Source organism: Osmia lignaria, chromosome 4 (genome assembly GCF_051020975.1).
Source record: "Osmia lignaria lignaria isolate PbOS001 chromosome 4, iyOsmLign1, whole genome shotgun sequence".
NCBI classification, from domain to species: domain Eukaryota; kingdom Metazoa; phylum Arthropoda; class Insecta; order Hymenoptera; family Megachilidae; genus Osmia; species Osmia lignaria.
Genome location: NC_135035.1, coordinates 9426728 through 9440730, shown reverse-complemented (window position 1 = coordinate 9440730; position 14003 = coordinate 9426728).

Below are 14003 nucleotides of genomic sequence, written 5' to 3'. Positions count from 1 at the left end.
TGAGATTATGAGAATTGCTTCAATGGTAGGTCTATTAATTGTAAAATATTATAATGTTATAGAGATTATACATTTTAACACTTGGTTCACAAATTGAAATCTGTTATAATAAATATTTTCTATTTAATTATTTGATTAAAAAAAAAAATTGTGGTGACCACCATGGCAATCAATGTACTAATTAATCATGGTCGACCTAAGTCGACCGAATGGTTCATTTTAGACGTACGATATTAGTCACAGATCCCAATGAGCCAGATCGGCATTTAGTATTGTAATCCAGCTAATGTCTCTATTCGTGCAACTTATCGGTACAACAAAGAGAAACGCAACGACTCTTACGAGGTTGGATTACACTCGGTACACTTTATCCGTCGTGATTTTCTGGTCGCATTAAAATGCCAACCGCGGTCGGTCGATGATAGCATTAGCCTCGCACGCTCGCCACTTATATGCTAAACAGGTGGCGATAAAAGTGCGAGGTTGAAAAGTTAATCTCTCGAGAGCAGGCGCGACAGCGAGGGCGTTTTGAAGCGACGCCGGCGGAAAAGCCGTCACAGTATCCGGTGTTCGATATCTACATTGAGCAATCATGTGTTCTTTGACGCGACAACAAATATGCACCTGTAACCCTTCTATCCTCTTTAATTAAAAAAGTTCAATTTACACCTTCTGAAAAATAAAAAATTTGTCATTAAATGGTAACCTATTTAAAAAATCCCCAAAGTTGACCTATTTTTAAATGCTTCAGGGAGGTGCACTCCATAAGGCGTAACCTGTGTCTATAAATAACTAGTAACATAAAATATTTAGTTATCTTTGCGTTGAGTTCCGATCTCGATTCAGAGGTTTGATCTTGATAACGAATGTTACAAGATAAATTTGATTTCTTCTTTCTTTTTTCTCAACTATACACGAATGCGTACGAACATAGAAGAAAACTTGACCGTTGTATTCTTTCAGATACGGTATCGGAAGGAATGCGTGTCAATTTATGACATGTAAATTGTTCACCATCGGAACGGTATAAGCTCATTTCATCTTTCCCCGTGTTCCATATTGTGCGATTGATTTAAATGTACGTATGCAGCCGTATGAATTATGTTACGAGCAGCCACGTGTACCACGGCGAACCGTTTCTCGTTTGGTCCGAGCTTAAATAGAAACGAAATTCTGTAAGCCCAGACCGATTTCAGTTACGTTGAAAGCAAACGGCCGAGTTCAACATTATCGTATGTATTTACGACAATACCCTGGTAAGTGGATAATCAGAAGCGTATTGCGTTCAGCTCGTTTGACGCTCGTTCAGTGTTGCGATCATAACACGTTACAATGGCTTTCGAATTTCCACAGGTAATACCGCTTTCAACATCGCGAATGCTATCGCGTTTACGTTTCCAGTAGATGCTCGTAAACAAACGAAAAAGTTTTTCCATTTCTTTAGCAACCGGATTATCGATCTCCATCGACACCGACGAATGAGGGATTGTTTGTACAGCGTGGATTAATGATTGGCCAACATCTGATGGTGATTTAATTGAATTTTTCACTGGGGTAGTTGCTCCATTGACAAGCGGCAAAATCATTGATCGAGGGATAGATAAGAGAGATAGGAGAGAAACGGATCTCCTTGTTCGCAGGGAAACATTTTCTTATGTGGGTATCTAGGTTAATCGGTTTCCACTGGCTCGCCGTCGAAGTGTGAAAGTAAAATGGTGATACAATAACGATAAATAAAGGCCGAGCTTATCTCTGTTAATTTCGTCGGGACTACAAAAGAGGGTAATCAGGAATTGTTGTCGGGGTCCACAATAACGCGGACGGGAAACGAGACGCATGGGGAAGGAACACGGTGTTGCACGGTGAACAAGAGCGGAAAAAGAAAAAAAAAAAATGCCGGGCTCTTACTCAGCGGTACGGTATCATATCGAGACCGGCAACCTTATATTTTCTCGTCATATTAAAGTACACTCGCTGCCGGCAGATAGGGACCATTATTCTCTATCCGTTACGAAACGGCACGCGGATTACGTGTCGGCCACGGTGAAACCGTTGCTTCTAAGACATTTGGTGACTAAGAAGGATTAGAAGAAAAAGATGTTACAGAGAAAGAAAGATCAGTCTGCCTTCTATTCGGCCCCTTGTTACCATTTGGAATTTATAAACGAAAATTTTATTGGATATTTTTTGGCACATGTAACCCAGAAATCATTCAAAAGCAGCGCGATTAAAGAGAACGATACATGAATCAAGGAAAAAGGAAGATGAAGGAAGAGCAAAAGAAGTCGCGAAGCGGGTAGATCGTTCGGTCAGATCTTGGTCCCTTTATTAAATTTCATTTCGAGAGAAATATTACCGTGGGGAGGACGAATGAAAGAAGCAATCCGCGATTGTCCCGCAATATCTTACTTCGATCGGTATCCGGTAATACGTTCTTTCGTTACACGGGGACCGTTCCGGGCGAAAGAAGAAAAAGGCGCGGGTGGAGGGGGTGTGGGCCCAAAGAAAAGAAAAAGTGACGGCGTCTCAGTGTGTGGTATCTGGCCCACGACCTTATATTTTTTTATTATCCTACAACGCCGGTATACTGCTGCTGCAGATAGCGCCCATTATTCTGCCTCTTACGAACGACATGCGGACAATGAGAAACATGGGCCCACCCGCGGCTTAAGTGTCCCCATTGAAACGTGCAAATTCTGCTGCGATACGTTTGCCCGTGTCTCTTACGTGTACCAATCATAGACGCTCCAATTATCCTGTTTAACATTTGATCCATTTACCGAATCGACCATAATGGTGGATGGACGATATTATTACAATGACATGTAGCTTTTATTTCACGGAAATCCGTCGACAGGCAGAGACGATCAATTCGTTGAACGGTCTCATTATGCAGCGTCTATGCACCCCGATGAGAACACTATGCAAGAACACAGTGCTCTTTGATACACAAAAGCCCGTTGCAGTATCGCCGGGCCAGAATGCCCCTTGAATGGACCCATTTCACTCCACGGGGGTTCATCTTAACGGGCGTACGAGTCGCAGTAGAATCGCCGCGAGATATTACGTCCGTTATATTATCCCTGGAAACACGGGACGAACGGATTTCATTGCATCAATGAAAATTCTGATTCTCAAAAACAGCCCGCAATTGTATCGACTTTTAAATTTAATTAAAAACTACATCCTAAAAGGTTCTAGACACAGCCCTGCATATTTCGGATCTGAATTTATTATTCCTTTGACAGGTCTGGATTTGAAAAATTTTACTCGAAGAAGATAAAAATGGGACTGCACCCCTTTAGCTGGAAGGTGGATTTTTCTCGGATAGGGTGAGATTGCCATTTCGTAGAGTCGTGAATATGAATCATTATAACGCGTTCGTTCTTCAAATAGCCTCCGTGGAATCGGCTCGTACATTCGTGTCCGTGTTAACCAACTGGTTCTGCGAGAAGAATCGATAATCTAGGATGCAAGCGGCCGGAGAAGGACAAAACGATATCATTGCTCACGGTCTCGTAAATCACGAAAGCCGAGCCGGACAGTCGCAATTAACCAATGAGATAGCGTCCAGGGCAAGGATCCTCGCGGTCAGTTTCTCGTAAGGAAAATCCAGGAAGAGCCCGAGTCACGCATATATCTGCGTGTAAATTCAAATTTACCGCGTTAAACTAGCCGTCAGCCGCCTAATGGAAAACGAGAAGAACAAGGAATTTACATCGGACTACTTTTTATTCATTTTCCTTCGCGGAAAGTGTTTTACGATCGTGGGTGTTTATCGAGGAACGCGTTCGATTCGAGGGAGCCACGTGCAAAATTAAGTGCTGGATATAATGATCGAGCCGCAATTAATTAGTATGCCGGCGGATACCGGTAATCTTCGGCTCGTGCGAGGATTATCAATTTAACGCGTGAAATACTACCGTCCTTCCGATCGGTAAATCATTGCTGGATATCGACTGGACGATCCTTAATGAGCTGACGATATTCGTGTATCGCTTGAATATTATTCCGAACAAAATTAGGCTCTCTCAACGTTTCAATAATAGATTAAAGTGGTATGGTTAAAGAAATTATCCTTCCATTGGGAAGCAATTAGATCCAGTTTAACAATACAAGAATTTACGTTCTCCCGCGTGTGTTGATAAAAATTTCAAACAATTCTCCGAGGTGATTACGCCGGATAATTACCTGTTGTTTCAGGATACGTACTAGTATTACCTCGCATTTCAGTATGCGTACGCACAGGTCAGCCGGCGAGCAACGATATTATTTTCTGACCCGGCATACCTCGCACCGGTACGAGGCTCACGTTCGTTAAATTCCCGGTCCGTGTGATTGCAGTTACAATTTCTTCCGCTGTTGGCTATCGCACGTTCGCGGGGCAAACCGGCGTATCCTTGACTCCCGGGCCACGGGTGTAATTAATATAATAATAGAAATGGCCGCGACACGTAACGATCTAATGGCGGATACGAGCGAACGCCGTGAAATTGCAGCGGAATGGAATTTGGAGCAGGTGAAAGAGACACCTGAGCGTGGAAGAGGATCGCGAATGATTGCGATAGGTGCACCTACGATTCCTTTGCTGTTCGATATTGTATGCGCATACACGTGCCGGCGATCCCGCCTACTGTCCGATTACTTCGTCCTGGAATTATTTTCATACTTTCACGTAAAGTGATTGTTTGGCTCGGGCCAGCGGGGTCTGCTCCCTCGAGCATGAACGGGTCCGGTAATTAAATTTATATCGTATCGACCGTGGACAATCGAGCGCGTGCCCGCTTCTAACGTGGACGACTTTTTTTTTTCCTCGAACAAGAATATAATTATTTCTTAACGTTCCCAAAATTAAAGATAGAAAACGGGCTTCAACAGTTATATTGTAGAGAAACGTATTACCACAGCTGAAAAATAAAAAAATTGAACGTCCAATTTTCAATTTATTTCGCTAATAAAGCCTTGATACCTGCAATTTCCTGATCGACATTCTACACCATAGAATCTCATCAAATTTTATTTATCCCTAGTGAAAAAGGTTCTCTTCTAACAAGAAGAGAACAAATCGTTCGAAGCAGGAAGATGAACGAAAGAAACATCTGCGTGAATATGAAAAAAGCTCGAGCAAAAATGATAGTTACCTAGGTGCACGGAAGGACGGTGATATCTAACGGTGAGAAGAAACATCGTCGTTTTGCAAGGATACGAGCCTTCTCTATCGCCGAGACACGTGAGCCAACGTTAAAAGTTTAACGCCTGTGGCGCGTGCATTGTACGCGAGCCGTCCAGCCGGAGATCTTTTTTAATTCGACCGATCAAGGTTCGGTCTGAACCGAGGGGCTCGATCATTTTTCGAATTCACTTACCGTGAAACACGGCATTAGTGTTCCGCTCTGGGCCCTCGACTGCGGAACGTATTACCCTGTGTTCTCCCCTGGCGAAGATAAATCAGTCGCAATTCCCTCCGTAACTATCGCGCCGCGGCTTGATTGTTTCATAATATTTTTCATCGGGGACACCGGAGGGACGGGGAGAGGGCAGGAGAGTTACGTTGTAACGGGTGTATAGAGAGGAACACGTGTAGAAACGGGTAATAAAACACTTTGTTCCGTTACACATTTGCCCCGGTATTCTTCCGTGGAATTAATTTATTCCACGGTGCGGCTCGCGCGCGTGCCCGGGCGACTCCATTAAGCGTCACGCTCGCGATTCCTGATCGTTGATAAATCGTCCCGCTTTATCTTTGTTTACATCTGCCTTATCCGGTCGTTACTTTCGCGGAAGCTCGATTCCGCGCGAACGATCGATGATCCCCGGCCGACGGATCGATGCGATCTATCGCGTTCACCAAGAGCTGTTGCTTTTAACCCTCGCCGCGATAACAGAGACGCACCGATGCGTTCGCCGATCAAGATACACGCCTACGAGCCCCGATCGCCTGCCTATTCCTCACGCGAACCTGCCAGCCATTTTCCGAACAATAGCGTCACTGGTTTACGGAGATGCGAAATGTCCTGATAAGAATTTTTCATATTTTATAAAGAAAAACGATGAACATAAAATTAGAATAATTTAACTTAACGGATCGAGCCTGCATGTACGAGTGTACCATAGAACGCTTACTTCTATCATGTGTAAATCACGTTCGCTCGGTAGTATCGATTATCTGAAAAGTCGATCGGCTATCGAATAAATTGCCACGCTCGCGGATACGGCTAATGATATCCAACGTTATGAGGAAATCTTTTCTGTTTACAACAGGCCCTTTACCCATTGTTACGCCACTGAGATCGTTTCTCTGCTGTTCCAACACCCTACTGAAATTCGAGAGCTGCATGTGAAACGGTAGCGGAACGTGTGTTTCTGATTTTATTGGAGAAAAATCGGGATGATGGGATAGGTTAGCGGAAGATACAAATGGCTGTCGAACGTATTAAATTTAAGGAAACAATGACGTTAAATTGCAAAGTTCTCCTGTTTCACACGATATGGTAATGCTTTGGGTGTTGTTTGTTGCGAGGACTCCATTCGAGTGCAAATTAAACCTGTTCGTGGAATCTATTGTGCTCCTGAAGTTTCAGATCCGTTTACAAATAGCGCTTGATGGTGTCTATTGGCTAATCCCAGGTTTATTTTTATCTTATACGGAGAACTACCCAAGTGTTACTTATTTTTATCTTATACGGAGAACTACCCAAGTGTTACACTCACTTATTAATGAAGTTATTCAAAATAGAATATAGAATTTTAGTCTAGAATTATATAGAATTTTAGTTATTCAAAAAGAGACAAATTGTCATTAAAAAAAAAAAAAAAAAAAAAAAAAAAAAAAATTGTTGGGAACCAAGGATTTGAACCGAGGACCTTTAGATTTCGAGTCATGTGTTTAACTACGGAGCGGATACATGACTCGCAATCTGAAGGTCCTCGGTTCAAATCCTTGGTTCCTAAAAAAATTTTTTTTTTTTTTATGATAATTTTTATGTAATAGTTATTCAAAAAGAGACAAATTATCATTAAAAAAAAGAAAAAAATGTTGGGAACCAAAGATTTGAACCGTGGATCTCTAGATTACGAGTTGTATGTGTGAGTTTATCATACTTCAGAATGTAAGGAGTAACTAACTGTAATTGTTAATATCTTTTAAACAATTAGCCGTCTACCCCCGAAAGGGGGTATAGGCGTGTTCAGCTCGACGAGCTCTACAAGCTGGCAAAGTTTCATTAATAAGTGAGTGTAACATAGTGCAATGTTAGTTAGTTTTTTGATGTTTCGAAATCGACTAATCGATGTTTCGATCTCATCGCTAATTGAGAGATCCTCGAACCTCCGTGTCGCGACGTCTGCTCGCAGAAGGAAGTGTCTCGGTTGTAACGCGGTTCAAAACGAACTGAAACAGGTTGAGTTTAATGTCTGCCGGCGGCGGTAGGAATCGAATGAAACGCCGTTTGGGCTTGGCGCGTTCGTCGGGCACTGAATCTTCTCGACGCCCACCACGTGTCGTCGATGCACTCGTGGCTCTCCTTATTTCTATTCCTCTCTTCCTTACGAGCCTGTGCAACGTTAGTTGCCCGTTGTCTATTCCACGGAACGTCTTATAAGTCATTTTGACTCGTTCGAATCGAGCCGCTAATTTCCTTCTCCTTCATCTCGAAGAATACTCTATGAAACTCGCCATTAACTTATTGCCTTGTTCATTCATTCTCCTCTAATATCCTCAGTCACTTAAAAGGAGGCCCGATCGATCATTCGATCTTCTCGAAAATTTAAAAAACAATTTCTTTTCAAATTTACAATTCTCTAATCGCTTCACTAATGAAGTTATCAAAGCGATGATTCTGTTCCTAAATTTTTGAGCCCAAACGACTGCCGCCCACAGGTTCAATTTCAGCGATGCCAGTCATCAGTGATCTCCTCTATTTAATTTCACGTCACAACTTGTTTTCCACGGCAAGAGGAAGCATCGATTACAACATCAAAAGATTCTCCATCGTTTCCTCTTCTTTTCAGTCGAAGAAACCGTGCAACAACGGACGAGCTCCACCCCCGCACAAAAGCAGAGACTTGCCAAGAAACGCGACTTTCTAGCGCAAAGATCGCGCACGATCCTCCCACGTACGCGGCGAGAGCGTGCCAAGAGACGCTCGATTTCCAAGTGTAACTCTAGTACTCCTTGTGTAACCGACCCTTAACCGTGGCGCCGTTTACACGTCCCCGATAGGAGGCCACGAGAAAGAGAAAGACGTGGAGCAACAGTGGATCAACGAGAGGGAGGAGGATGCAGAGGGAACCTGCGTGCGTCGGCAAGATCGGTATAACGATTCGCGAGAAAAAGAGAAGGATAAGACACGCATTTCTCGCTTATCGAGCTCTAGTCGCGATCTGACACTCCTCCGGGAAAATAATGAGCGTCGATAGAGTGCACTTAGCCGGTCCTCCTTATACGCTACCTTCTATATTTATGCGCATACTTCCCGCCGCGAGTCCTCTCGAAATCTTTCTGATCGGCAGGATGCGATTTCCGGGAACCTTGCTCCTTTCTGCTTGGACGAGCACTTCCGTTCCGAGCAATCGTTGCAAGAAATAGTTTCCATATCCTTTTGCTATCGCAAAATTTACGTTTTTTCTAATGCTATATAACGGGAGAATATTCAGAGCAGGATCGAGTTAAGATTTCTGGATCCCGAGGGTTTTTCTTGGTACAAAAATTGAAATTTATTCTGAATAAAATTGGCAGCAATAGAAGTCTTTCGACGTAGGGTCGACGTAGAAGGGTCGTAGCCCTTCTGGTTCGGAGTAAAACTCTCTGCTGTTTATTTCATAGCCGAGACGCCTATCGTTGTTAAGGGAATCCGGTCATGAGAGGAGCGAGACAAATTGTCGGCGCACGATCTCGTCTGCCGGGAAGATCGAGATCGTGATCGTGACGGCGACGACGTTTGTAAATCAATTAAGCCGTGCAGACGATTACCCTGGCGTTAATTAAGTACCACCAGCGGCAAGCCTGTCGAACTGTCCTCTAATTTCGTGCCTGCCTCTCCAGCAGGACCGATAATAAAGATCGTTCCGAGCTAAATGCCGGCCACTTATCTCGACCAGATAGCGGACGTAACGAAGCGATTTCGCGCGGGAAGAATAATGATTACCTATACACTACGACCGTGTGGCTCGTTCGAACAACACCGGCCATCAAATTTACTAATTTCCTGAGAAATTATGTTCACCTTGATGAATGCGTATGATCGATGGTTTGTTTAAATGTACTCGTTAGCAGGTAGTTAGATTAAAGGCTTCGGTGTTTGAGCGATGAGAAGCAACACGCAAGTGTTACAGGATCATTAGTCTTCGGAAATTTTTTCTTTTTTACCAAAGTAGAGTTCTTGGTTTTGAAAAAATTCGAGGATACTTATCGATGGTTCTATTTTAATATATAATCGTTAATTGACTCCAATGATTAGAGGATTAATTGGGACAAATAAATGTTCCTACCCAGCTTCCTTACAAAGGGTTAATTTTCACCAATTTTCCATATTATCATCGTCGTCGATGAACAATAATCGCAATAATCGATGCTCGTCATTAATTCATCGGGAGTCGGCTGACAAACGCTGAAAGGTTCGTTTGACGTGCGCAAACGTACACGTTCGAGTCATGAGTTATGGAATTGCAACAGAAGCGGCGCTAAGCTTGACTTTTCCAATCGTTAATTTTGACGTTCAGTCCCCTCGTAACGAATAGCCATCGTATATCTTCGGAACGTACGGCGGACTCGTTTACGGGGAGCCGACAAGTGACACCGTGAGTACCGTTAATCCTATTAAAGGAGAGGACTAGCACGGACCACGGCTACGGTAGTCGTCTGAAATCGATAGCCAGCAAGGGTATAATCGCATTGGCTCCTTCAGAGAGCGCCTGTTATTCCTCTAATCCACCTGCAGCCGCGATCTGATATAAAATCGAGTACCGCTGATTCCACACCTTAGATCCTACGCGTACACCTTCGAAGATCTGGGTTACGATCGATGGAAACCGTACTGGGATTAATTCCGCGCGAATGCGAGCAAAATGCGAACATAATCGAGCTGCTCGATCGTTTCTATAATCCTTGGGGAGTTTTATGGATGTCCAAAGGATTTCTTACTTCCCTGATGAGTTTTTAAAAAATATTTCAAGCGGACGCCATTTTCGATTTCCTTTCAATTTTACCAAGCATTCTTTCGCCAAGAGCGAATAAATCTGTGGTTTGAATAAAAATATCGAGTAACTCGATTATTAATTACATTCGCTGTCGCGTTTGAAATCTATTAAAGCGCGTAGAGAGGAAACTTGATCCGCAGATAGATCTCTAGATAAACGAGAATGATCTTAGGGCTGTCATGTAAGCCAATGACTTACACGATGGATTAAAATCATTCGAATGAACCTTGATTAATTATCCGAAGCTCGAACGTGACTGATCTAACGGGTTATATTTAGAATCATCATGATTTTCTCCACTTCTTGGATTTCGAAAAAAATTCTCAACCTTTGAATGGCATGAGTAAAATTTTTCAAATTAAATGTTTTGTATCAACAATGTTGAGAGCTCATATAAAGGGCGATTGATCATTCTGAAACGTAGAAAATCTGGAATTTTTGAATGAAGATCCAAATTTTTGTGGGGGGCCCAGCCCAGATTTTTAAGGGGCTCAAGCCCAGACCGATCCTTTTTTAGTTACGTCAGTGGGGTCCTCGTGAAATTCGAACAATCGTTCTTATTATTCCTCGTCCACGCGTGCACACGCTTTCCCGCGCACTTGCGGTCAGCCTGATCAGGAAACAATCGACCCCTTATATCTCTCTGGCAGAGAATAAGACCAAGAAAAAGAAGAAGAAGACACACTGTTGCACGCAACTCTCCACGCATACCGGTCCCTTCATTAAAAAATAATTACAGACCGTGATTGATACCGAACCGCGTTTTATTGCGTTGCAACGCCCTTTCCTGTGCAATAATAAAGACAATATCGTCATTATTATTAGCCAGCCGTGTACCGTTACGCCGATAATCTTTGTCCATGTCGACGACAAAAGAATTTCACGTTAATAACCACGCGTCTGTCCCCGCAGGCGTCGATGATATATTTTTTCGGCAACGCGTTTCGGCCTGGCCAATGATTATCCTTGCAACCAAGTGTTTCAGGTGAACTCTGAAAGGAAACGGACGTGTTTTACTGCCGCTTCCAACGATATTTTTCTTCCGATATTGCCGTGTACCAGCCCGGCCGTATATCAACCGGCTATAAGGCCGGTGTTGAAACACGTAATTAAGAACTCGCGCGAATATGGTGGCCTGCCACTCGCGCTGCCAACTTATTAGACTGCACCAGACGCCATTGTGCATCGTACCTACCCGATAACACAATGGCAACGCGTTCACGTGTCCGGTTGCTCGTAAATGCGGGTCACCGCGCTAATAACGTTAATATTGCGACACAAAAATCCATGGCTCGACTCCAACTACTTCGGCAAGTGTTCCCGTGGCTGGTTTGTTCGTTGGCTGAAACAAGTTATTGCAAAAATTCTATTAACTATGGGGCGGGATAAATTTCTGTCGCGTGGAATGCGGAGGAAATTAGGTTTAGTTGGGAATAATTTGTTGAGGACCCGTGAGTACTAACTCTTTCGACCCGATATTGTTTATTCGTTTCAGGCACAAATGACGCATTGCGAATGAATTGGTGCCGGTATCATCGCGTTTAGAGGAGCACCGAGCGAAACGATGTGAAACGCTCGGCTGCCATCGACAATGATGAATCGAACGCACCCTGTGCTCGAGATGCATGTGCTACACGCGTGGGAGTGTTAGATTAGAAAATGGTACTCGTGCCAGTGCATCCTGGACGTTTCGTGCTCCTTTTGTATCGTGAAAACACGCGAGTCATCGTGGAATCGTCAGGTGGAAAATTCCACGCTCGACAGAGGGATGCTGGTACTACAGTCGGTTGAATTAAATTCTCTGAACGAAATGAATTACAGCAACGATAAATTACATCCATCGGTTCCGGGAATGTTACGATCAACTAAATTATCCGTACGTAACAATTGCTCGAACAGCTGCGGCGAACGTGACCGGTGCTAATTGCTGTTAATTTTTCCTCGATCGCCTGGTTATTTTCTAAAGGAGGTGCTTTAATGAAAGTCAAAGGTGTCGTGATGAATGAATTGGATTAATCTGTAGCTCGTTACGTGGAGAATTTCTCTCCTACGATTGTTCGCTTCTTTACAGTTGTACAGTTGATTAAGTTCGATCGAATTTAACACTTTGAATGCTGCGACTCCCTAAGATTAATCTTTGGGATAATTATAATAATTAATCAATGGTTCAATAACCCGATAATTTTTCAATGAAAATTAGAAATAGTAAAAAGGAAAATCTCCAAGCATTACATAGGTTGTAGAAGATTAAAATGAAACCAAAAGGAACACACATCGTTCTCCATTAATCTCAAAACAGATGATCTTGCACCATCTATCTATTTTAAATAATTCATTCGATTACCTTGTTACATAGCGATGAAACGCCGGCATATAAATACACTGTTTCGCAGATGGGATTCTTTCGCAAACTCGGCCTGCCGTGATTTCCGCATCGCGAACTATCAATCATCAGCGATCGTGGATGCGAATCTGAACTACTGATTGGTCCGAATCATTCACGCGTCATTAGCGCACCACGGCTGTTCGTTCTAATTAATTGTCGTACGTCAAGATAGTCATCGGGCGCATTTCTACTCCCGTCAACCGAGTTCCATGCACAAAGAACTCTTTTCCCTGTTACATGAATCGTCGTTTCGAACATTAATGGGAATCGATGAAAAATAAACGAGTCGAAATGATTCTGATTTACTATAACCTGTTTGCAACACTATAGGAGGTTACCGTGATTGGTTCACTTGCTGTTTTACTTATGGCTTGATTCAATGAAAGATACAAAATGATTATAAAAGATAAAAGTAACACCTGCGCTTATGAAACATTATTAAAATTATAAAATGTAGGGACACTTATGGGGAAGGACGAGAACCCGAGGCATCAATATTTTTCAAGACATTTCAACAACCTACGATCAGTATAATCATTGGATTACGTGTTCGTTTAATTACTTTCATCAACGCATTCCCAGTTCGTCTGCTTTTTTATCGATTCCTAGAGATCGGACCAGCGGATTCCAAGCTCGACATTGAGACATTTTAACGACAGAAAAACGCGGCTCGCCCTTAAATTCCATGAAATCCTGGACGGAATAAAAGAAGTTGAAATTCCTCGATTGCCCATTAATATCAATTGCAGCCAGTTGCGTTCCTGGAAGCTACCTTATCTTCCCACATAATTGCGCGCTCATTTCATTCACCTTTATTAGGGGATCGTTTCGGTCAATTTCGTCCAATCAAACGATACGGGTCCACCTCGATCGTTATCTCCTAATCTGTCGTTCGATGTTGAGGTCGCGTTCGTGGACCACACCTGGCTACATGCGGGTCAATTTCGTCTACTGGACCTGGATGATGAATATAATTCGTTAACAGGTAAATATACAGGTAGAGCTGTAGGATATCCTTTAAATATTATTTTGAATAAATTCCATTTCACTGAGCGGCGAAAGGGTTAGCCCTTAGGGGATGGCTTTTGAGGAACAAACGATAATCAAATAACTATGTTATTTTCTGTTAACTTACAAAGGATTAGTTATAAATAATTAGCTGGATGAATCGAATAATTGGGGTACGTCGGACTCCACCCTTCAGTAAAGGGTTAAATATGGAGCAGAATTTCAAAAAAGTGATATAGTAATTTTCAAATCAATCACAGTTTGTTTCTCTAAACGTCACATGCCACGATGATGGACGAGTGTTTTTGAAAAATATTCACAAGCATTTGACCCTTCGATCTTTCCCATGCTGGATGCTGGTAAAACGCGACTCGATGATACTTGTGGACCGGTCTCGGGTGAAAACTCACCG